At 45.9% G+C, this 21,268-nt stretch overlaps 1 long non-coding RNA gene across 1 annotated transcript; it reads right to left on the reverse strand.

Moving 5' to 3' along the window:
- Positions 1-13,168: 13,168 nt before the first annotated feature.
- LOC136397975 (uncharacterized) lies at positions 13,169-14,189 on the reverse strand. The gene is made up of 3 exons (XR_010749957.1): positions 14,025-14,189; positions 13,606-13,922; positions 13,169-13,565 (listed from the first exon to the last, which is right to left on the reverse strand). It is a non-coding gene; the product is annotated as an uncharacterized lncRNA (long non-coding RNA).
- Between the last annotated feature and the right edge of the window lie 7,079 nt (positions 14,190-21,268).

A 21,268-nucleotide genomic window follows, 5' to 3' on the forward strand; every position in this document is an offset into this window, starting at 1 on the left:
ATATTTGAATATGAATAATCACACAAGGAACAGATGAAATGAGGCATCAGATAAGGAAACCAGATTCCACCCTGGAGGTGACAGAAATTAATTGTTCAACATTAAGCCCATTAATTTTATCCTCTCCATAAAAATCAGATTAAATCTGGTGCTCAGAGAATGTTTTATTGGGGAGGGGCATTCTTATTCTAAAACTATGTGATCTTGATTCTTGAATAAACTTTGTAATGACCAGGAGTTCAAAAATTATTCCATGGTCCCTTTAACCAAACAATGTCCAGCCAATTAAACTACAAAACCTTTATGAATACTGTGCTGATGAAAACCATTACTGGTTCATTATAATGAATAATAGTTTCTCCTAAAAATATCACACTAAAAATAAAATAAACAATATAAAGGAATGATACATTTTAGTTGCTCTAAAAATTGTGAGTAGAAAATCTTTCGTTGAGCATAACATTCTTAATTTATCTGCTCAACTTGGTCCTATAAAATATGTGTTCATGTATATGAGAGGAAAACCATTTGTTTCCACTTATCAATATCATAAAACATCAAGATGCATTTATCTTGACTCAGATCTCTATTTATATTTGTAGCTACAGAATACTGCCATAAAATGAAATGGAATAAGAAAAGAGCACACGTAAAACTTAAGTGTTGTGAGGGAGGAAGACGCTTCCTCCCACCCTTCTAGGTTCCTCTCTGCTTGGATAATGCTATCAATATAGGATAGATAGACCAGAGAAAATGACCAAATCCAACTAATTGCATGTGTACACAGATATGGTAGAGAGGCTATAATCTGACAAAGTCCTTACAGTCTAGGGCTTAGCCTAAGACTAAGCTTTTCCGCACATCCTCTTAAGACTAAGTTCTCCTCACCCTCTTAAAACTAAGCTCTTCTTGCCTAATGAGGTGGTGGCACTGTGGATAGAGCATCAGACTGGGATGTGGAGGATCCAGGTTCAAAATCCCGAGGTCACTGGCTTGGGTGTGGGCTCATCTGGTTTGAACAACACTTACCAGCTTGAGCCCAAGGTCGCTGGCTTCAGCAACAGGTCACTTGGTCTGCTGTAGCCCCCTTGTCAAGGCACATATGGAAAGCAATCAATGAACAACTAAGGTGCCACAACAAATAATTGATGCTTTTCATCTCTCTCCCTTCCTGTCTGTCTATATTTATCTGCCCCTCTCTTTGTCTCCCTCTGTCTCTGTCACGAACAAAAAAGACTAAACTCTTCCCCACACCCTTTTAAGACTAAGTTCTTCCCCATACCCTTGGCTGTTGCATGGTGGTGGGGGATGCACTCTTAAGAGGATTCCCATTTATGCCTTAGATATGTGACTTTGTATCAGAAACTTCCTTGTTTTACAAATGGCTTTTGTTCTCTGCACTATATAATAAAGCTGGCCTGGTTTTTCCCTGTTCTTGTAGGCCATCAGCCTACAGGAGGCCTTCAATCCCATCCTTTTTCTCTCTGTGTTTATTTCCTAATCTTGCACCATTCCCACTCAAGACCTGCACAATTATTATTCACACTGGTTCGCAGCAAATGGTGCCCAACATGGGGCTCAAGTACAGGAAAACAACGCAGAAGTCAGGTGAAGAGACTTCTCCTGGGTTTGCATGCATGAGTAAGTAAAAGTTTACGGAGAAAGTATAGTCAGGAGTAATAAATTATGGGACAGTTAGGGTAAAAAAAAGGGACCTTTTTGTAAAAATGCTTATGTAGCTAGCATGCTTTTTGAAACTTGTTCAAGATGTGTGCCCCTGGTTCCTGGAGGAGGGAATGGTTAGCTCTGCTACATGAGAGCAAGTAAGTAAAGTTCTGAAAAGGCAGTGGTGTGAGGAGGAATGAAAGTGGCGGTCTCTCTGGTAGTGGTGCTGTATTCTGCGGCTGGGGGGCTGGGCAACATGGAGCAGTGTGGCTTCTCCTGGTTCTCTCTAGCTACTTGGTCTGCCACTCAGCTAAAATTGAGGTAGGGGAGAAATCTCAGTATAGTCAACCTGAACCGCCAGTTAGTGCAACTATGGAATTTGAGAATGGTTGAGAGACTCAGGTACTATTAAAGTTACAGCTTTCCCTGTTATTGTCTGATTTTGTTTAATATTTTAGCTATAATCCTCTGAACTATCATTTTGTTTCTTTCCTATTCTTTGCCTTGAAATTAGGAAGGGGACCCCTGAAGGACTTGCTTACAAAATTTCCCAAGCAGCTGCCAAGAGTGTATTTTCTTGGGGAGCTTCTGCTAGTTCTATCCTCCAGTGTCCCAGTCAGAAAATGCCCTGAGATTAGGCTGGCACCTTTCTGATCTGGTTGTGCTCTGAAATCCCAGGTTTTTCTCTGGTTTGTCTGATTCTAGTTTCTGTTTAGTTTTTCTCTGATGTTGTCCAAAAATGTGAATCTTTTAAGACCTGAATTAAGTTCTTGTATGCAAAAATTGGAAATGCCAGCTCTAATATTGAACTAAATAAAATAGTTTCATCCCTGCATTCTTGCTTTAAAATTGAAACATGTAAGGAGTACTCATTTAAATTTAAATAGAATTAAATTTTGGATCCTAAACTTGTAAATTTAGCTTTTATTTTCTGAGGTTTTTACCATGCTGATTGCTGTGCTCTATGTTCTTTGTCTTAAGAGTTGAGGGCCAAGTAGCAACTTGGCTTTGCTCCACTCTTGCAAGCTATCTTGGCATTCCACACTGTTCTTACTCAGGACCTGGACAGTTACTAGCCACACTGGTTCGCGGCAGTGGGGGTTTAGGACATTTTGCTAGAAATTGCCCTATGCCCTCTGGAAATCAGTCTTAGCCTCCTCCTAAGGGTAGCCAGCTTCTGCAGCTCCTAGTCTTTGCCCATGCTGCAGGAAAGGAAAACACTGGGCAAATGAATGTAAATCTAAGTATACTGCCTGGAGGGCAGGTGATTCAGGGAAATGGACAGCAGGGCCTTCCCTGGCCCTGTCAAACAGTAGAAGCTATGTCAGTGTTTCCTCAACAAATTCTGATTCCAGCAGGCCAAACATTGCCCAATTATCCTGAGAAACAGCAGGCAGCACTGACTGGACATCAGTCTCACCTCCCAGTTTGTATTAACTCCAGAGATGGGACCTCAAGCTCTACCCACAGGAATTTTTGAATTGCTTCCCAGTAATACAGTAGGACACTTATTAGGCAAAGTGGTCTAAGTATGGAAGGATTTTTTTGTTCTCCCTGGAGTAATAGATTCTGATTATATAGGGGAAATTAATGTCATGCCTCACACTCCAAGGAATATAGTTACTATCTCCCCTGACATGAATATTCCTCAATTAATCCTTTTACCTCTTTCAAGACAAGGCCATACAAAAGGGGCCCCAAGGAGATTGTGGATTTGGCTCCTCTGATTTGCCTATTGGATTGAAAAAATAGGTCAGGAATGCCCTGAAATGAAACTAACAACACAAAGGCATAAATACAGAGGACTCTTAGATATAAGAGCTGATGTATCTGTTGTTGCTGAGCTAAATTAGCCTTCTTCCTGGCCCTCTTAAGAAGCAGTCACTGAGCTGCAAGGGATGTGGGAAAGTAAATACCCTCAACAAAGCTCTAGTTTTTTACAATGGGAAGATAAGGAAGGTCATACTGAACTTTTTCAGCCTGAACTATGTTCTCCCTGAATGGGCAGTTAATCTGTGTGGTAAAAATGTTTTAAAAGATACGGGAGCATTACTTGTCAGTCCTAATGAGTTAGTCAGTGACAATGCTCCCGCATGTGTAGGAAAAGCATTAACTATTAACTACATTTTGTCAGACTTTTGGGATTGCCCTAAGAATAGGTATTCCTTACAATCCTCAATGCCAAGGCATTGTAGAGCATGCCCATCAAACACTTAAAGGTCAATTAAAAAAGAAAAAAGGGAGAGTCGGGTCGAGAGACACCCCACAAGAACAATTGTACAAAGCTTATTTTACTCTTCATTTCTTGACCATTTCCTCCACAGGACTAACTGCAGCTGAGAGGCGCTCTATACCAACTGAGCAATGGCCTAAGCCTCTCATACTGTACTGGGATCTTAGCTGACCCTAACTGGCAAAATTCAATCAAATTACTAACTTGGGGGTGAGGGTATTATAAAGCCAAAAGCCATGGCTAGCATCGCAGCAGCCCGGCCCATGCAGGTTCGCATTGGATTCGGACAGTCGGTAAAGAAACAATGGAGCCAAAAACTGGTGGGCCATTACCTTTAATTCTAGCTTGCACCCGGCGGGCAAGTAAAAACACACACTGGGCTCCAAAACCCACTCACATTCAGTGCTCACAAAGCTACTGACTTATCTGAGTTTCCTAGAATCAAAGGTTCCTAGCTCACCAGACTTATTCATCTCTGTTCCCCATCTCCTTCCTTCTCCCTCCACAAACTCTGCACAAACTGGCTTCTCACACAACACTCCGCCATCTTGGCTGCTTCTCCTGGCCTCCTCCATGTGGCCTCTCTCTGCTCTCTCTTCTAATGATAATCTCAGGAACCAAGAGAGAGCAAGCTCCTGTTCTGCCCCTATTTTATAGTGTAGAAATCCAAACCTTTAATCCAATATACAAAATAGGGAAGTCTCTAATACAAAGTCACTTCTCTGAGGCATGATTGGATTGTACCACCCCACATCAAAAAGGGTGGGAAAGGCTTAATCCCAAAACCAAGCCCCAGGCTACAACGATTCTGCCTGCCCACAGCCTGCCCCCAATACACATTAATATCACCTGGGTGACAGCTTTCACGTGGGCAGCGCCATCTTTAACAAAGTGAGCATAATATATTTTATCTGCCCAACAGGTATGTTCCAATTTTGTCATCAACAGGTCCTCTTTAAATATCAGCGAGGAACTAGCCTCATCGTGAATTGGCATCAGCCCCTAGAAAGCAAACCCAGTTCCAGAGATCAAGAAGCCATTGACGTTAAGCTTGATGCAAAAACTTAATGTGCTGGAAGCGGTGGTCATAAGACTTGGAAACCAGCTACAGAGTGTGAAAGTGCAACAGCAGCTCCAGTGCCATGAGACTTTTCCTGGATATGTGTGACTCCTGCTCCTTATAACAGTTCTCAATGGGACTGAAATAAGGTTAAGTTGCATCTGCAAGGAGTATAGAACAATAATGATGTCAGCATTGCTTTGGTGAAATTACATCAACATATTCAGGACATTGAGAACAGCAGAGACTCTATTATAGATCCTGCTGTATTGACTAAGAATTTGCTTGATGATCTGAAAGGCTTGAATCCCTTCAATGTATTAAGACCCTCATTTTGGTATCTGTTAGCACGGACTATATTAATTTTGTGTTTATTCTGTATTTTTCCAGTCTGCCTCTGAATCGAAATCTGGGAAATCACATGACTACAAATCTCAGCCCTTGAGCTAAAATAAAAAAATAAAAAAGGGGAACTGTGTGAGACAGGCTGTAAGCTGACAAAGTTCTTACAGTCTAGGGCTTAGCCTAAGGCTAAGCTCTTTCCCACACCCTCTTAAGACTAAGCTCTTCCCCATACCCTTGTTTGTTGCATGGTGGGGGGTGGTGCGCTCTTAAGAGGATTCCCATTTATATGTTAGATATGTGACTTTGTATCAGAAACTTTCTTGTTTTACAAATGGCTTTTGTTCTTTGCACTATATAATAAAGCTGGCCAAGGGTTTCTCCTGTTGTAAAGCCAGTTGCCAGGGCCAGCATCACAACTGCCTGGCCCATGCACGTTCACATTGGATTAGGACAGACAGTAATGAAACAATGGAGCCAAGAACTGGTGGGCCATCATCTTTAATCCTAGTTTGCACCCGGCAGCCAAGTAAAAATACACACTAGGATCCAAAACCCACTCATTCAGTGCTCACAAAGCTACTGACTTATCCAAGATTCCTAGAATCAAAGGTTTCTAGCTCACCAGTCTCATTCACCTCTGTTCCCCATCTCCTTCCTTCTCCCTGCACAAACCCTGCACAAACTGGCTTCTCACTCAGCACTCTACCAACTTGGCTGCTTCTCCTGGCCTCCTCCATGTGGCCTTTCTCTGCTCTCTCCTCTAATGCTAATCTCAGGAACCAAGAGAGAGCAAGCTTTCAGTCTGCCCCACTTTATAGTGTAGAAATCCAAACCTTTAATCCAATATACAAAATAAGGAAGTCTCTAATACAAAGTCACTTATCTGGGGCATGATGGGATTGCACCACCCCACATCAAAAAGGGTGGGAAAGGCTTAGTCTTAAAACTAAGTCTTAGGCTATAAGAATCCTGCCTGCTTACAGCCGGTCCCCCCACATCCAATGCAAACTATAAGCCAGCAACATATATATCATTATTTACAAACTTATTTGACCAACACCCGTTCTTTTAGGCCATCAGCCTACAGGAAGCCTCCCGATCCCATCCTTTTTCTCTCTGTGCTTATTTCCTAATCTCGCACCGTTCCACTTGAGACCCAGACAATTATGAGTCACACTGATTCGTGGCACACAGGGGAACCCTCTTATATGAGAGGTGCTGAGGCAGAAAGGGAAACTGAGGGACAGACAACATTCTGAGCTCAGGAGGAGGTCAGGAGCCTGGGGCTTCAGAGGGGAAGGTTTCCCCAGGACAGTGAGCAAGCTGAGGCTGAGTAATGAGGTGCTTGCCCTGCCCTATGGAAAGGTCACAGAAAGCTATTTAGCTATTTCTGGTGATAACTCTTTTTACAGACAAGGCCCCAATTTAAATTCTTTAAGGGAGAGGTAAAAGTTTCTCATAACCCACAGGGTCATGACTGCCTTCAGCTTCAAATAATCTACTGGCCAAAGTGGTCCATCTTGGGCCACCTGTTCTGACCCCTATGATGTCTCTGTTCCTCTGTGAAGAAAGGGCTCCATGTGAAAGCAGGTATCATGTGTCACCAGGGTCAGACCTGTAGCAATGTCTCTACAGCCTGTCTTAGCTACAGAAACACTACCAGGATGATGGATGGCTTCAACAACATATCTTGTGAAATCACTTTGAAATACCTAAGTTTCATTTAGGAAATGATTATTATTTTCAAAGAGAAAACAAATCTTCTGAATGAGAGAGCATGTATGCAGCTCACAGTAACCAGGCATGCAGGTTGTGCACAGTTCACACCTGGGCGAGTAAGAACTGAATGCTGGACTTTCAACTTAAACTGCTTCCAAAAATCCATGTGAGGAGGCAGGGGGAGCACATGCTTCCTGTGAGTGGACAGACAGGTCTACGCTAGAGAAGTTCACCAATATTCCCCTCCTCAGGAAAATCTCTGCCTCAGAATTCTCACCACCTTCAAAAGAAAACCACTTCCTTTGAAAGGGAGGCGTTCAAAGAGTGTGGGACTGATCAGCCTCAGAGGGCCCAGCTCCAGGCTCCAGCATCTACCACTTATGCAGCACTGACCACATGCCAGGACAGCAAACTCCAGGGACCAGGAGGAGGGGAAGGAAGTGGAAGATAAGAGAAAGTCAGAAAGGAAAACCAGAAAGAACAACAGAAAAAAAGAATTCGCGCTTGTAAAAGATCTAGTATTTATTTCTTGCTTCAGACAAACATTTTTGAAATGTAAATGATTCAATCACGACTGTTTTATTTTACAATGTCCAGCTCTCCTTTAAGCAACTGAGAATTACGTATTTCAGAGATTCAGCTGTCTCTAAGGTTTTCCAGAAGCACAGGATGAAAAGAGTAAATTCAGTATTTTATGTAAAAGAGTCAATTAAGCATTTTATATAAACTTTGCCAAATCCAGTTATGGCAAACTTTCCCCCAAGAACTGGCTCAATTAATTCACTTATAAATGCTTCCACATAAATTGTCACCATTCTGTGGTCACTAGGTTTAGCTGTTCCAGAACCTCTCAGAATGTTTAGCAAATGCGGAGAGGTTAGAATGGAAACTCACGTTAGTCAATTCTATTTTGTTTAGCGGCTCTGGCCAAAACGGCTGAGATGGAGGAAGATGATGAATTAAAGTTGCATGTGTTTCTGAATTTTCAGCATCCTGCTGTCTTTTTATTCTGTGACTAAAGATACTGTGCAGTCAAACAGGTCTCAATAGCAGTGCATGTTACTTATACAGAATCAAGATAACCCTGTATGATACAACTGTGTCCACAGGGTGATGGGACAGGCTACTGTTTATAAACTCTAAAACTATTTATAGAGTTCCTGGAATGATTGATGTCTTATAATATCCATGACTCCAGATGAGAACCAAGTTGACAATGACACTGCTCTGCCTTCCTAGCCCCATGTGAGGCCCTGATGCTGCTCTTCACAATGGCCGCATGCACCCACTGGTCCCCAACGCATTTCTGGATGACAGAACTTTTCCACCGCCAATACGTCCACAGGTGTCCACACAACCCCAGTGAGGCGGCTCAGTAGGGTCTCTTTCGAGCAAATTCCGGAGCATGTCTGTCACAGCTATTAGTCCCCAAAGTTTAGGGAGCACCCCCCACGTAGACAGCTGGCCCCTGAACTTAAACAGCTGGAATTAGGTGAGAGGAACCAGGACACACACGGAAAATGAAACTTTTCAGTGGACAGTCGTACTCCCTCGCTCCTTTTCTACAGCGCTGTAGCAGTTTAGTCCCAGAAAGGCAACGTCTCCCCAGTGAACCTGAGGTAAGAATGAGGCAGTCGTTTAAAGTTTACTTTGTTCCCTATTTCTCTTGTGAAGTATTTCCTAGGCTCTGAAGGAGATCTTGATGATGGCTGGTCCCACTACAAGAAAGGTTTTTTTTTTTTTTTACTTCCTTTGCAATTTTCTGCTTTATCTCATGAGCCCTCAAAATGCAGGACGACAAGACAGCAGATGTCTGTAACCATAGCTCACAGTGGTGACACTGAACTGCGGTGGACAGAGACTTGGATGGAAACTGTTGGTCAAATAGTTTGTAAAATGTGATTTTTATGTTTGCTCGCTTATAGTTTGCATTGGGGGCTGGACAGCGCCAGCTATATATGTGGTCTGTGAAATTGCAAATTACCTTCCTGCTTGGGAAGGGCCATTGTTTTGCTAATGTTTGCTGGAGGAGAGGTTTTGTGCCAGAAAGTTTTGAAAATAGAGAGAAGGAGAAGGAGAGGCAGAAAAGCCATGTTTGCAGAGTGCGAGCAGCGAGAATTCAGGGTGCTGGAGGAAAAAGCCATGTTGGCAGAGAGAGAGAAGGTGTGCAGATAGGGAACCAGAGGTGAGGGGTTTTTGCTAGCTCCACTGAGACTGGTGGGGCCTTTGATTCTAGGAGAAACCAGAGAAGATTCTCCTGGATGTGGAACCAGATAATGTGTCAAGGCTTTGTAAGCTCTGAATGAGTGAAAAGGAAGTGTTTTCCCTGTGTGTTGCTCATTAGCTGGTGCGAGACTTAAATGAAAAAATGGCACACTGTTTGGTGGCTCCACTGTTTCTTTACCATTTGTCCAAATTCAATGAGAACCTGTATGTGAGTGGCCGTGATGGCCGCGACTGCTGGCCTTACAGAAACAAAACTTTCAGATGTGGAAACCCCACTTCAAATGTGCCCATGATGTTCAACAGCTGCTCTTAGGACTGGGAGACACTGTAGGGTTTTGTTGTTGTTGTTGTTGCTGCTTTTTTTGTGGTTTTTCTTTGTTTGCTTTTTTTTTTATGGTTGGGTTTTAATTAAAACTAATATCATGGTTAGACAAACATGAGTGGAGCAAGGACGACAGGCCAGGCACAGAAGGCCCCTTAGCAGGGGAGTGAACAAGGGGGCCAGAGAATAGCCCGTAAGCATTAAGCCTCCAGGACAGTGAGGTTCTGACCCACATCAAATACACCTAGGTCTCAGTTGTGTTTCAGCTTCAAGCCCAGAAAAGCAGGAAAACCAGACACACGATGCCACAGCAGACCTCAGAACCAGCTGCATTGACTAATGACCCCCTCCTGATGCTTACCAATCAGTGTGGACCAGACCCTGAGGAGACACATCTGCAGAGCTGATGGGAAATCTGTTGAGATCCTCCCCTGAGACCTCCCCTGAGCTCTCCACCCTCAAAAGCCCATAGGACTGAAAACCCAGTGTGCTCCCCTTCCTGGGACCAAGCCCACACCTTCCTCCTCCTCCTCTATTTTCTTCTTCCCCCAGGTGCATTGTCCTTGTCTCTCTTTTTCTCTTAAGCTTTAGGGTCCCCATGAGACTTACAACCAGGAGAGCTGTGGGCAGCAGCAACTCATCCCAGGCAAACCCCGGGAACCTGTGTCCAATGCTCCCTTTTCTCTGATCGCTCAATTCCTTCTAGTCTAGTGTGTTTCTGCACTGCCAATAAATCCTCTCTCTACTTGACAATTTGTCTCATGATTGAAATCTTTCTCTCAGGAAGACAAGTATCGAATTCTTATTGTTTCCCTGGTGATAATGTTATATTTGAACAGTGAGAAACAGACGTTTGCCACACAATTAAGTAATCAGTTAAGGAGTTTTTATTTCAAAAGCCGCGACCAACGAAGAAACTAGCATTCCAAAAAACTTGTGGCCCCAAACACACTCAGGAGCAAGCTTTTAAAGGCAAAATTGCATTCTAGCCAGGGTATGGGGAGGAGGGGAAGCCTAGAAGTAAAACAAAGCAGTGAAACAAGCTCATTTACAATGTTTGTCTACAGTATTAATCAGGGAGAAACATTCTAGGTATATCTGCAACCTTGCAAAACTAGTCCAAGGCCACAACCTGCAAAACTAGCCCCAAGGCCAGAGGTAGGGAGTCTTTCAAAAAAAGTATGTTCTGCTAAAAGTCTCTTTGTTCTAGAGAAAGTAAGTTCTGCTAAAAGTCTCTTTGTGTCATTTCAATAAGGCCACATAAGGCTTTATTATAACTGCAAAATAAGGTGCTGTTTATGTATACATATTTGTATGTATATAAACACATGTGCATACACATGCATTTTCTATGATTAAAAAAAGGAAAATGATTAGGTTACATAGATTTGCAGCATTTTCTTAATATAGTCTCAAATCCTCAGAATGTCAGAATTGAGGGCCTTTTAAATGTAAATTCCAATGTAAACATATTCTCATGTTACATTTCCCAAAGAACAAAAGCAAGTGAGCAAGAAATAAAAGGAACATAGCACTGTGCACAGTGAGTGGAGCGCAAGGCACCAGGGAAGAGCTTCGGCTCTGAGACAGCAGTGGGCACCCAGCTCACCCCCGGAGGAGGACAGGCCAGGCTGGCTGAGCGGCTATGGGCAGGACTTGGACCAGGGCTGGCCCTCAGAGTCCTGTGCACTGGATACCAAGCTGTGCGGCTCTCAGGACCCAGACAGCAGGGATTTTGTGTATGTGCTGATGTGAAAGGCATGGTAAGAACCCTAAAGTAAACTGTGCCGTGGTGTGCCAGTTAAGGCATAACAAAGGCTGCAGACTAAATACTGAAAACAACATAAATGTAACATCTGACAGTTCTGGAAGCTGGAAGGTCCAGATCCAGGTGTCTGCGGGATCCCCCCTCTGGAGGTACAGGGAGGACTCTGCCTGAACCCTACCTCCTGGCTTATGGTAGCTCCTTGCTCTATGATATTATGGCTCCAGACTTTGTGTGGTATCCTTCCCGTATGCAGGTCTGTGTCCACATTTCCTTTATGATAAGCACACCAGGCATAGTGGGGTCCACTGCACTGTAGGAGGACCTCATCTTTAATTGTTCTATAATGATCCCACTTCCAAACACAGTCACTTTCTGAGGGACCAAGGGTGGGGACTTTAATATAGAAGACTTTGGGGGACACAATTTAACCCACAACAACATAGATGTCTTCTTACAAGCAAAACAAAAATACAGTCCCACGCTCAGACTTTGGAACATAGCTCTGGGTGACATATTACTCATGCATAAATATACCTGTACTGAAGTCTGTGCAGTAAGCACACTCAGGACCATCGGTGTGGCTTTAATACAGTTCTATTTTGGGGCAAAACAATCATGACTTGTCGATAAGCAGCAAGCATGATTTAAAGACATGCGCTTATAAGATTTCAAATCCAGAGCCTTGTCTTTTAAGAAAAATGTGATCTTAAAATGTGCTGTTACTGAGGATGGACAGTATAGCTGTTTACTGGGAGCTACTTGATTTCTGAGGGCACACGGAGAGCCGGTCTGAAACGGGCTGAAACCTAATTCTTCTAGAACAAAAATGATCAAATTAACTCGTTCTCACTTTATCTGATCAATTGCCTTACTAACAAATCTCTGTGAAACTACTCTATCAGGAGGAAAAGAGAAACCTTTTTTCTTTTATAAATACTGTTGGCGAGCAAGTGTGAATTGACTCCGATGTCTACACCAGTGAGCATCACAGGAAGACAAAGAAAGGGCTGCTGCCTCCCAGTCTCCTTGTGCCAGGACATTCCTCCTACAGCTTTGGTTTCAAAAGGCATGGAGACCGATGGTACCGCTTCTGTAGATTAAGGACCGGATGTTTTAAAGGATGCATGGTCACATTTTTAATAAACTTCAGCTGATTTTATACGTTTTATTGCAGACCTGCACAGGGACTGCAGGCAACCCATGCAAGGGAGCACTGCAGCCCCCCAAACCTGCTCAGGGATGCAGGTAACCCACACAGGGGAACACTGCAGTCCCCCAAACCTGCACAGGGACTGTAGGCAACCCACACAGGGGAACACTGCAGCCCCCCCAAACCTGCGCAGGGACAGCAGGCAACCCACGCCTCCGAAGAGACTGGAGCACTGCAGCCCCCCAAACCTGAGCAGGGACTGCAGGCAACCCATGCCTCCAAAGAGACTGGAGCACTGCAGCCAACCAAACCTGTGCAGCCAACAAACTGCGCAGGGACTGCAGCCCCCCAAACCTGCACAGGGACTGCAGGCAACCCACGCCTCTGAAGAGACTGGAGCACTGCAGCCCCGCAAACCTGCGCAGGGACTGCAGGCAACCCACGCCTCCGAAGAGACTGGAGCACTGCAGCCCCCCAAACCTGCGCAGCCAACAAACTGTGCAGGGACTGCAGCCCCCCAAACCTGCACAGGGACTGCAGCCCTGAGCTTCTAAAATGGCTCCTTTTTATAGGGTAGCTATCTAGGATGAGCAAGCATCATACAGAAGCTGATGTGGCTGTTAGTCATTGGCTAGGGAGGTCGTGCGCAGTTACAGGGGGCGGTATTACTCAGTGGAGAATTTCAAACATAAACTTCTGATAAGGGTCTCTGACTCAATGCAGGATGTTGCTGAATTCTTTGTTCTCAGTGTCACAGGGACCTTGTACACTCTTGGCAGCCCCAGCATGTCAGTACTCCCTGAATCTAACATTCCCCCATCTCTTTTGGACATAAATCAAATCCTTGATTCTTTATCAGTGGGGAGAATGGTATAAGGCTGGGGCTCATGAGAATTTTCTACTTTAGCTGTAGCTATAAGCTAATTAGGTCAGGGGTCCTCCCTAGTATGTGCTGGCACGCTGATAGTGTGCCCTTAGTACTACAAGCTTTACGGACTAATTTCTTTCTGCCTTGCATTTTTCTTCTCTGTACTAACTTCTTACAACTTGCACAAACCTTCTGCAACTTACACAAACCTTCTGCAACTTACACAAACCTTCTGCAACTTACATAAACCTTCAACTTTTATGCACTTTCTTATCCAGGAAAAACTGGCCTTCATAACAACTTACTTTTTCCTTTCCTTTTCAAAAGTACCTCTACACCTTATACCTTCTATTATCAAAACCATACAATTCCTTTCTAATTTATCAGAATTCTTAATTCCTAAAAACCTTAACCTTCAGCAAGGACTAAGTTAGTACTAAGTAATCCTCTTTTAAAGATTGCTTTTTGGAGGTGTCCTTTTCATAAGTAGCCTATTGGACACATGACCAATATTCACAGATTATTCTATAGTGGTAGCTATGAGCACATACATAACTTTCATTTACCTTGTAGCTTCTCTCTCAGCCAAGGGACTTACACCCCTTTCTGTATGACTCATAGCAGTACATGCATCAAACCTTAAGATGACTTACTTGGCTTTCCTTTACCTTAGTTTCCCTCCCTCCCCAAAGTCTCCATGCGTGGACCAGTTAAATTCTGGTTTGTGGCTGAAGCAGGGCATGCTGTCCTTCTCAGGGTCAGCTTACAAGGGTTGGTAGGGTCAGTCTTCGCTGTCCACAAAGGTGTCTCTGCTGGGACTGCAAGCTTTAGCCGGCTGTGGTCGACCCAGGCGGGTATGCCTTCTACCTTGGCAGTAGTGGGAGTTGTCAGGATCATGGTGTCTGGACCCGTCTAGGTGGGAGTCAGTCCTTGGGTGGTGTACTGCTAGAAGTGCCTCTTGGACAGTCTTTGAACAGTTTGCTGAGTACCCTATAAAACCTGCAAGTACTTAGGGAAAGGGTGTTACATTTCCACACTTTGCAGTTAGAGTTTAAGTCCTAGTGACTACTGCTTCTAGCTGGAATTAGCAACAGGTCCCAGCCTATAATAGGCATGGGGCATTGAGATAAGAGAAATAAAGGATACACTAAACATAAAGCAATAAAACCAGACTGTCAATACCCACAGTAGAGATCTTTGAGGGATAAATAAAACTTAAATATTCAAGTAAGGCATAGTAGATGGCCTTTGTGTTATTAGCTTATCTGCTACTTGGAAGAAATACCTTAGGCTCGTGAACGATGTCCTTAGGCCTTCAGTGGCAATTCCCAGCACGCTGGGCAAGGTCAGGTCACAGGTAGCTGGAGCAGGGCTAGAAGAGACTGAACCCTCCCTCCATGGAGCAAGGGGGCAGCTTACCTTCTCATGTCCCTCTTTTCACAGCACAGACGTGTCCCTTGATGGGGCCAGGAAGCCTGGCAGGCTTCAGTTCAATGACCTTTCTTTCCACTCTGGAGCAGGGCCTTGATGAAAGCTATGAAGCCCCTTAGGGCGCTGGAGCCAAAAGTTGGTATTTCCTGACTTCTTTTGGGCCTTATTTGCCTTTTCTTTTACTTCCTTGGTCATTATAGACCTTAAAAGCCATGCTCAGGAGATCTCACTGAGGGGCTTGACTAAGAGAGCAAAATTGGGAATACAACAACAGATAACCTCTAGCTTACTGCACTGTTATCTTTTGCCTGACTAAGCAGTGGCTCAGCCCTTGAGCCAGTGCCCAAAGGGGAGGGGCAAGTGCCTGAAACTGTGAGGGGAGCCTGCTGCTTCTTCTGCAGCCAGCTGCAGCCTGGCTGCCTTTTCTTTCTCTACCTCTGCTGCTATACTGGGCTGCATACTGACCGTGCCACCTACCTGCAGGTGGGTGCTGGTGATAGTACGCTAGACTCTCTATGTTATCTATGGGTCTAGCAATCCTTGGCTTGGCCAGTCTGCTCTTAAATTGGCCATTCCAGTAGCAGACAAACAAACCAAATATGTACACAAAACAAACAAAACTTCTAAACCAAAACCAAAGGGAGAAGGCAGCGTCCTGCATTCCCCGACCAACCGGGTAGGGAGAAATCAGGTGGCGTCCCGCCTGCTCTATTACACCCTTTTCTAACCAGAGCTCTGTTTCCAAATATTCAAAGAGGAAGCTTATTTACCAAACAGTCTCAAGACTCCAAATGTTTCAAATCAGCCAAATTCCGTTTCAAACGGCAACTGCCGGAGGCTGGCCAGCTACCAATGTCTGCTGCAGCCCACTCCGTGAGGAGGGGTCTTACACGGCCAATCTCGCTGGGGCCTCCATCTGTTACATCCTGGCGAGATAGGCCACAGCAGACACAAAGTGAATTTTATACGTTTTATTGCAGACCTGCACAGGGACTGCAGGCAACCCATGCAAGGGAGCACTGCAGCCCCCCAAACCTGCTCAGGGATGCAGGTAACCCACACAGGGGAACACTGCAGCCCCCCAAACCTGCACAGGGACTGCAGGCAACCAACACAGGGGAACACTGCAGCCCCCCCAAACCTGTGCAGGGACTGCAGGCAACCCACGCCTCCGAAGAGACTGGAGCACTGCAGCCCCCCAAACCTGCGCAGTCATAGACTCTCCATCCATTTAAATACAGAAGATATTTGTGCGCCTGACCTGTGGTGGCGCAGTGGATAAAATGTCGACCTGGAAATGCTGAGGTCGCCGGTTCGAAACCCTGGGCTTGCCTGGTCAAGGCACACATGGGAGTTGATGCTTCCAGCTCCTCCCCCCTTCTCTCTCTCTGTCTCTCTCTCCTTTCTCTCTCTCTCTCTCTCATCTCTCTCTCTCCTCTCTAAAAATGAATAAAAAAAATCTTTAAAAAAGAATTATAAAAAAAAAAAGAAGATATTTTTGAACTGCCATCAGTATGAACCACATTTTAGCAAGCACTATGGAGGATGAGAGGTAGCTTTAGTTCATGTAGACCAACTGGAATGATTCACTGAGAGAGAAAACTAAAGCCAGGACACATCACTGCGGAATTAACAATAAAGACAATAGTTGTTACCATCACGATGATAACAGAAGACTCAGCAGTGATGTGTGCTTCTTGTGTGCCAGGTGCCATGTAAGGGCTTCATGAACACTCACCCCATTCCCAGCAGCAGTGCTCTGAGGGAGGCAGAGACTCTACCTCTGTCCTACAGATGAAGGCATTGGGTGGGGGCAAGATTATGAGCTAGTCTGCAGGCTGAATACTCACAGGAGGTGCAGCTGAGCTCAGTCACTCAGCCAGGCATCACCAAGTCCTTTCCCTTGGCCACTCTCACCCACGCGGCTCTCTACTCTAGGCATCCATGCGCCAGAGGGCAAACTAGGGCATTTTTCACCCACATACTGCTGCATCCCACCAAGTACAATTAAACAACAATAAGAATAAGGAGAGATCCTATGACCAAACCAAAAAGGATGAGGATGCTCCTTCACTCTCTGTAAACTGGGTTAGATGAGGACAATGGAAAAATGCCAGCTGCTATGGACATGGGTCTCGGGGCATTCAGTCTCTCCCTGACAATCCCCCTGGACCTCACTGCAGGGGCACAGTTCACACAAAGTCAATGTGGGTGCAAGGTGTGCTTGGAGTAGTCAGTCTAAGGGAGATGCTGGGTCACCGAGAAGCACAGGGAATCCTGGAGAAGACCAAGCCCCAGCTGAGAACAGCAAAGGTGCAGCAGGAAATGCCAGACAGACGTCTCTACCTCCTATAGCCCGTCCATCTGTCCATCCTCCTAACCTGGAAAGAACTTCCTGGGAAGCTAGGGTGAAGGGTCGGGGAAGGAGCAATCCCTGACAGCTGACACGTACCAGAGAAGGAGCGTGGGGGACACGGGACCCAGGCATGGCTTGTTTCTGAGGGAGGAACTCCGTAATCGTGGGAGATTGTGTAGAAGTTACTCTACTCCAGGCTCACAAATGGAACGGCTCATTGCCCTGGCTCAGTGCCACTTCTCATCTCAGCGCTAAGAAATAAACAGAGAGGGAGCTACTGGGGGCCTTTGCTGAGATAGAACTTTTCAAATTGGGAAAGAATAAACAGGCAAAAAATGACCCCACCTCTGTGGCCAACTCTACCTAATCCTGTGGGAAACAGAGGGGCGCTCCAGATTTTGTGCTTTTTCAGCAGCATTACTACTTCCACATGGCCACACTGTTGTCATCCAAAGGAGGGAGCAGGTCCTTTCGGAGCCACGCACAATGGGACCCTTGGAAGACGTGGCTTGAATGCATCACACCCTCAGCCTGACTAACCAGGACACATGCTGGCATCCACATCTACATCCGCAGCAGCCTTTGGCCCCTGGACCTCCATGACCCCACGACTCTCCCTGTCACTGGGGTGTCTCCTGCTGCCCTCTGACTGAGCCCCCAGACCTCCCTTGCCTCACATGCCCTCAGGTCTGCCGGTCTGAGCTATCAAACTCCACTTTATTGACATCCTTTCATGTGTACTTTCCTGTTGTTCTTATCTGGGCTGAAATGTCTGTCCCCAAGGGCAGCCCATTACCAAGGGAAGACCCCTATGTGTCCTATCTGCCACTTCCCAGGTACAGTGCTGACTTTGACCCCTTTCTACCCTTTCATCTCTGACTAGAGCCTCAGTAGGAAAGCACACACTTTTTAAATTGCAGTGAACCAACAGTAAAGAAAACTGGCTAAACTGAACTGAAGTGGTTAAAGAAATAAAGTAACTTGGGGTACTGGCCAGCCCCGTGGCCACATGCCAGTGGACTTCTAAGAGCCACTGCACCCTCCTGCCGCCATCTCTTCCTGGATGGTGCCTTCCTCCCGCTGAGCTCCACTGTTTCTGTGCTAATGAGTAAAAGACCCCTGTCTCAAGCTCACACCACTGCCTATCAACTACATCAACTGCACCTGCCCGCTGACTTGCTCCACCTCGAGGCCTGCTGCACAGATTGCAAATCCCATTTCCTGCGTCCACTCACTCCAGGACCCAGACTTGGGCCGGTATGGAGTTTTCCTCCTCCTAATAAACAGTGCTACTGTTCACCTGCTTGCTCCACCCAATTACGGTTGCCAGGATGCCGCCGCCTCTCTCCTCCACCTGCAGCAGTCCCATCCGGAGTCTTTGGATTCTGTTCCCTCCCCCACGAGGCCTGGAGCACCGCCTCCTCCCAGGTCTTGCACAGCCCACAAGAGTTCTCTCCTGCAGCTTTAGCTGCTTCCCTCCTCCACCTGTGAACCTCTGCAGGTGAGCTAATCAGAGAGTGATGCACCCTGTCTACCTCTGGAAAGCCCCCACTGTGTGCACAGTTGATTCCTTTCTCTCCCCTGACCGAAGGCCCTAAAGCAGGGCCAGCAGACCATCTTCTCTAGAGAGCCCAACAGTGAAAGATGCAGGCATTGCAATCCCCACAGTGCACAGTGGGGCCACCACAGTGCAAAACAGCCACAGGCAAAATGTAACTCCTGTGCATGGCTGCGCTCCAGTAAGCTCATCAATGACACTGACATTTGAATTGCATATAATTTTCACTTCACCCTGTTCTTTGGGTTTTCCCCCAACCATTTAAAAAGATAAAAATTCTTAATTCACAGACACAGAATCAGTTGCTGGGCCAGTCCACCTTAAATAATGACCCCAGGCCACCGCTGGGACATCTCCTTATCCCTGATCCCCCAAATACCCCACATGCCTAGCCGCACTGGCCTTTCTGCTGCACTAATATCCTCCCTTCTCTTTCCACCCAGACCCCATTCCTGTCCTGACTGATAATAGGCTTCCCCCTTGTTACTCACCCTTCATCCCTTCACAACAGAAGCCCTTCAGAACTTTCTTAGTTTCACTCTGAAGTAGCATTTTTTTACCCCATACAAATATGCTTTTTCATTGCACTGATCACTGCAATAAATTCCTAAGTACATTGTAGTTCCTCAATAAAAGAATGGCACATGCCATAATTCTCCCTACTCACACAGAACACAATGGACAAGGAATCCTTGAGTCAAAGTGGCACACCTTGTTACCTACAAACACTATGGAATGCTTGTCCTACATGCATTACACAGGTTCATATAGTGTAAGGAAAAAAGCAGAATTTACAAGCATCTGGGTAAAGAAAGAAGCCATGTAGGGAAAATGGCTGTGTTAGGCTTCCTGACAGGTTTACCAGCTGCAAGCTCTTTGCCTGATTGGTGCGTGGGTGCATAGCAATGCCACGTGTGCATGGTCTATGCAAGGTTATAGGTGCTTTCTCTGGGAGGCAATTCTCCTAGATCCCTCTCCTGCCACTGTGAGGTACAGTTTTCCTTGATCCCTTGCTCTTGCTGTGAATAAAAGATTTTTCATTGTTTATTAGCTCTTTCTCTTGTGGTGTTTATTCACTCACCTGTCTTTGCAAGCCTCAAATAAACAGGTAAGGCCCAATGCTTTATGGCTCTGCAGTTCCTCTGCCATCTGCCTGAACTCAATAGGAACCTACCTGGCCTCAGTCAATGGTCTTACATCTGGCATAGTTGGCAGGATTTGGAGCAGATCAGTATGGAGCTTCTGACACCCTTGAAGTGTGGGGTAGAGGAGTGGCTGCTGTTCTCCAATGTATGGCTCCTTGTTATTGTCTTTTTGGAGGCTGTAGGCAGGGTGTATTTTACAGCCCTGTGAGAGAAAATCGAAAGCTCTGTGCAAGAGGTGACTCAAGGTCGAGAGCTCCAGGGTGAGTTGCGGACTGAGGGGCAATAACGCACGAGCTGGAATGGTCACTGGAGAAAGAGCTGCAGATCCAAGAACAGCAAGTCAGACTGCAGGCTGAGAACCAGTGATGGCATGAACTGGAATGAGCACTGGATAGAAAGGCCGTCCGGGTTCGAGAGTTGCAGTGTGAGATGCAGGCTGAGCATCAATGGTGCCTAGAACTGGAGTGGTCTCTAGACAAAGAGTTACAGGTTTGCAAGCTGCAGTTTGCCCTGGAAGCTAAACCTAGGCAGTGACAGCTGTAGGAGAAATAACTGTGCGTTTCAGAGGTTGAGAGTCAGCTTCAGTAGGAGAGCAAGCAATTGCAGAAGCCTTGCAGGCATGGAAGACAGAGCTGCATTCCAGCAAGTGGAGCAGCTCTGATTTGGCAGGATCAGGCGTTTCTGACTCCTCCTCTTCTGAGGTGGAGGCTCGGGCTGCCTCTGCAGACTCAGAGCCCAGCTGCTGGTCACCAAGAAGGTAAAGTCCCAGCAGCAAAGAGACTCTCGGGGCAACCACAGCCTCCTCCACAAATAGTGGAGCCCTACACCCAGGCAGAACTGATGGAGTTGGGGGTGCAATTCAGGCAGAAACCCATATTGCTGTTGGCAGCCTGACTACTGAGGTTGTAAGAAATAAGGGTGGATGGAATTGTGCTCTCCAGAACAGAGATGGAGAAAATGGCTGCCATTACCACACACTCCTCTTTGAGGCAGCATGTTTAGAACTTCCATGACAACCCAGGAAACCATACCCTATTAGAATGGGTGATGGCTGCCATGTGTATGGTCTGGCAGAATGCTGGAGACTTGCCAGGGGCAGTGAGTTGGTGGCAGTGCTACAGTGAGTTAATAAAGGTTCTTTGGGAACTAAGTATTAAGAATGCTGCTTTTCACCCAGGGTCCTGTGGACCAGATGAGGAAGTGTTTACGGCCGGGATGCAGGATCTTATTATCCTCTGTAGTGCCCCATCAGTCCTTTTTAGGTCACTAGTGGCTTTCCTGGGCCCCTATGTGGGACAGCTTATCAATGCAGTTACACAGATGGTAGCAGATTTGGGGGAGCTGGAGGTAGCATGGAATCACAAAGCTGTGAGGGCTGCGGCCTGTGCTGCCCACACACCGACTAGCAAGAGGAACGGGCCT

Source organism: Saccopteryx leptura, chromosome 3, assembly GCF_036850995.1.
Source record: "Saccopteryx leptura isolate mSacLep1 chromosome 3, mSacLep1_pri_phased_curated, whole genome shotgun sequence".
In the NCBI taxonomy this organism is placed as follows: domain Eukaryota; kingdom Metazoa; phylum Chordata; class Mammalia; order Chiroptera; family Emballonuridae; genus Saccopteryx; species Saccopteryx leptura.